Source organism: Phalaenopsis equestris, unplaced genomic scaffold (genome assembly GCF_001263595.1).
Source record: "Phalaenopsis equestris unplaced genomic scaffold, ASM126359v1 Scaffold001226, whole genome shotgun sequence".
In the NCBI taxonomy this organism is placed as follows: Eukaryota; Viridiplantae; Streptophyta; class Magnoliopsida; order Asparagales; family Orchidaceae; genus Phalaenopsis; species Phalaenopsis equestris.
This window is the reverse complement of record NW_018165665.1, coordinates 277403-282425: the sequence shown is the minus strand read 5'-3', so window position 1 is coordinate 282425 and position 5023 is coordinate 277403.

Here is a 5023-nt window from a genome sequence, read left to right as displayed (position 1 = left end):
AATAGATTTAAAGTAAATGGACATAGATTAAAACCGTATTTTGAGGGTAAAAGACCAAATTTTAAAAAGATTTTAATGATCAGTCAACCTGAATGACACTTGAATAGGTCGGGCTGACGACGTTAAACCAAGCACTTTATGGGAGGAAACCCATACTTATATGTTTATGTATTACTTTTTTTATTTTTATTGTGATTATTGTAGTTTTTATTTGAAATTATCGTTAGGTTTGTGGTAGTATTGAACTCTTCTAGTCTTATTTACCCTTGAATCATCATAAAAATTGGATCCATAAAGAAAAATTGGAACGCATTCAAATTAGAGCGAACTATGAAATTTTTGCCTTGGGAGCCGACGACGCCATCAACGGCGCCGATGGCGGGTTTTTCACAAGAGTCTAGGAAAATAAATACTAAAGGCTCGCCGACGGTGAGACCAGCGGGATGGCAGTTTCTAGAGTTTGAATGGCGATTTTTAGCGGTTTTGGAGGTCGGAGTTTGAATGGCGATTTTTAGCGGTTTTGGGCGGAAGTACCCCTTTTAAACTCCTAAATTCAATTACTAAGTTCATATTTCCCCCAAAAATGAAGTGAAACTCCACCAAATTCATTCATATGATTTCCAATTCCTATGATAATCCCAAAATGCGAGTCTTCAACTGAAGAAAATTCATTAGTGCGGAAGCACAGCGAATCTTCAACAAGGTACTAGCGAAGAAAAGATTAATCAAGGAACGAGGATTTGTAAATCGCAGATTGAATAATCCCTCAACGAAAATTAAAGAGATGATAGTACGGTGAAGATGGGAAGTGTTGTGTTATTTTACCGCAGCCATGGTTGTTCCTGTGGTGAAGGAATTTTATGCTAATTTGCATGGAATTAACCAGGGAGTCGTCTATGTGCGAGGTAGATGTATAACTTTCACTCCTGCATGGATTAATGAATTATACATGATCGAGAACGTTCCTGTCTGTCATTATTCCAACTTCATCGCGACAAGAAACCAGATGAATGAGATTTACCAATATTTAATGGATGAAACTGAAGACTGGGAAATGAGAGAAAACAGGTATGTTAGTTTTTCTGCGACACTCCTAAATCCCGTTTCAAAACACTGGCACGTCTTCATTTCTGCAAAACTGTTACCGACAATGAAGATCGGTAAAGTTTCTAAAGAAAGTGCTATTCTGAATTACTGCATCCAAATGGGACTGTCGATCGATATTGGATCAATAATTGTGAAGTCGGTTTTGGGTCTGATCATTCATGGATCAACTTATGGGCTTGGACACTCTTCCACACTTTTCTCACTTTGCAGTCAATTCCAAGTATCCTACGAGAATTGGGAAAAGGTACTTCTATCTTGGAAGTCTTTAGACCCAACTGAGAGATTCTCAGCTTTTGAAGATGAAAATGACATGACTATTATGGTAGATCAAGCATCTTTGAATTCAATGTCGATTTAACCCTTAGTTCCTGACAAGACTCTCGTGATCCTGCGTAGAATCAAGAAATTGGACAAGGAGGTGCAAAATATCATGAATGCAATTAATAGTATCTCTGATTTCTTCGATCATCTAGACTGGAGGATGAAAGAACATTTTGAGCACTCGGGACATTTATAAGATAGTTTGATACGGCTGATGAGGAGGATGAAATTGATAGAAGAGGATTCTACTGAAGAATTTCTATACCGACCCTTCTATAACCTCTTCGTACATGTGTAATCAATGGGTGATCTCAAAGGAGAATCTAGTACTGAATCTAAAGAATAGTAGATTTATATTACTACATATCTGTCTATGTATGTAATTTGATTTGAAATTTGCATTTGCTTTGTTTTAGAATTATGCTTTTAGATCTCTGTATAGTTGAGATTAAGCATAGGATGTTTTGTTTTTAGCATTTTGAGTATTGTGGCTTGGATTGCAACACTGAATTAATGTATTGAGGTTGAGAAAATACCAAACTTAGGTGTGTTATGTAACGTATATTGTAACTCTTGGAATTTATATATAAATGTGATGTTTTGTGTTGTGAAAGTTTAATTGTGATAAGTACATCATTTAATCACTTAAAATTATGTCTATAATGATTGAACGGATGTTGTTGAGGCTTGAAATTGATCGAAATTGCAAAAGTCTGAAAATTGAACAAAATCAATTGAGCCCACCGACGGTGCCCTCGTCTCCGCCGACAACGGACTTTTCCTGAGACTAGGGATATAATTTTAATAAAGCGCATTGACGGCGCCGAATACCCCACCAATGGCGAGATCCCAAAAAACACCTTTAACTGCAATTTTGACCAGTCAACCTTCACTATTCATCATCCCCTCCTCTGAAAAATGTGATTTTTGACCTAGAGCTTGAAAGATCTTGGATTGGGAGGCAATTTCAAGGCATTTAGACATTGGATTTGATCATCTCTAGGTAAGGGCTTCACTCCAAACTAAAAATATTTGATTTTCACCATGAATTTCTTCCACATTGAGGAGATCCAAAAAATTTGAGAATGTCAAGAAAATATTGGGAAACAATTCATGGAACTTAGTGTTGAACTCTTAAAATTACTCTTGGAAGCCATTAATTGCATATTTGCAGTATATTTTGGAATTTTTCTATAATTGTGATTAGATTGAAATGGCTCCATGATAAAAGAGACGACTTGAGTTTGACGAGTCTCGCTTCGTCAATGCGAAGGCTCAATCAAGATTTACTTCAGTGTTTGAGGGAAATAAATGCATACAAGATTGAGTTTTTGAGAGTCCGGGAGGAGAAATTGAACGAGTTATTACCGAGTGGAAATGGGAAAACTTCTGTTACACCACCAATAAGGCCGCTGCAAATATTGTGAAAGAATTCTATGCCAACGTATTATATTCTGAAGACAGAATTGTTCAAGTGCGGGGATTTTCTGTTGAATTTAATGACGCCTGCATTAACACCTTTTACAAAGTCCCATATTCTTATAGCTGCCATTATAAATCCTTCAGTACTATGGAAGGCCCCCTGAATGATGTGATCAACTTTCTCACTGATGGGAAAGGAATATGGAAGATTAAGCAACGAGTACGGGTAAATTTTTCTGCTTCCATGTTGAATGCCACCTCTAAGGCGTGGCACTATTTTATTTCCTCTAGATTTTGAATCCCATGAGATATGGAGAGCTGAGAGTAGGAGTCAAGAACCTTCTACTAGTAGAGATGTCCCCTCTACAAGCTATAACCAACCTTTCACCTTCTAGTTCCCCTACTCTGGCTAATTTAATGAATGAGTTGACCTTGCAGCGGAAAAGTATAGAATTAATAAATGAAAGGATTAGAGGTTTAGAACGTCAACATGATTATGATAGTGAGTATCAGTATCAGCCCAATCCACCTGCTGATCAAGGAGACGAAGACATAGTTTGGGATTTTGATATTTGATAGTAATTGATGCACTTGTACTTGTACTTGTACTTGTACTTGTACTTGTACTTGTACTTGTACTTGTACTTGTACTTGTACTTGTACTTGTACTTGTACTTGTACTTGTACTTGTACTTGTACTTGTACTTATACTTTTATTTTTGTAATCTTTTGTATAAGAAATGGATGTTTGTGTGTATTTGTACTTTCATTTTTATTGTTATGTTGTAATCGAACGATTTTTAATTTTTGTTATAAAGTTAGTGTGGTAGTTAAAGTTTGCATGTGTAGTATAATGGATGTTGTTAGTACTTTGTGAATTGTAATGTAATTGATTTTTATTTTTGCTTTTTTATTGTAATTATTTTGTTTAGTATTGTGGTTGTGTTAAGGAATATTGTGCTTGTTTAATTTTTTAGTTTTGTTCTTATTTCAAAATTTCATTACCTACCAATTTCTCTAATGATTTATATGTGTAGAAAGCTCCTAATGTTACAGACCAGGAAAAGTAGAAATTTTGAGAAGGACTGAAAAAATTTCAAAATGATGAAAATGCCTAAAATACTGAGGTATGATTTATATTTAGAGTTTTTCTTTCCACCTATATCATTTTATATTGAAAAATTTAAGTTTGGGGGAGGGAAGAAAAAGATTAACTATTAGATGTCCTCTATTTAATTATTTTCAAAAAATTATTAATATGATTTTATGTAGTGAATTTAATTCAGGTAACTATATTTTTGTAACTATTTAATTATAATTATAGATTTAAAGAAATATTTTTGTCATGAAAATTAATTTTGTAACTTAAGATATTTAGTATAAGAGAATAAGATTATAATTAACTATTTAAAGTAAGGAAAACTATATTTTAAAGTATTAAAAATCTGGAAATTCATTTGAGAAGAAAAGATTGGGGCTCAATGATGTAAAAGCTATGAAATATTTATAAGCTAAGGGAATGCTTTGAGTTTCAAATTTAGTGAAAGAAAGATGATGTTCAAAATCATTAAAGGCTATCCAGATATAGTAATCCTCACTTAGAAAGAATTGACAACAATTCCTTAAAAGAAAAGAAAAATATATAGGATTGAAAGCAATCAAAAAGAAAAAAGAAAGAAAAAAATATGAAGGTGAGGAGAAGCTTGAGGATATGCCTAATCAAAAGTTGGCTTCACTGAACCTACCTAAAGAGAAAACCTAAATACATTCCTGAACTTATATTTATGGATTAGATATTTTACTAGTAGTGTTCTCATGAAATTCCTATCCTTTAGATATTTTAAGTGACTTAATATTGCAACATATAGTCATTCTTAAAATGAATAGAAGATTAGAACTCTTTAACTTATTGACTAAATAAATCTTGTAGCTACAGAGTTAATTTAATTATATGAATTTTTTTTTTGAAAATCTCACTATGATATTTATCTAAATCAAACTTATAGTATTTCTGAATTAAAACTTTACTACAATAGATCATAAATTTTATATAGTACTAAAATTACTTGAGGACAAGTAATAGTTAAGTTTGGGGGATTTTGATCAAAGGAAAATATGTTGAGATTTTCATACCAATTTTACACTAATTTTGATGATATTGCACTTTAAAGAA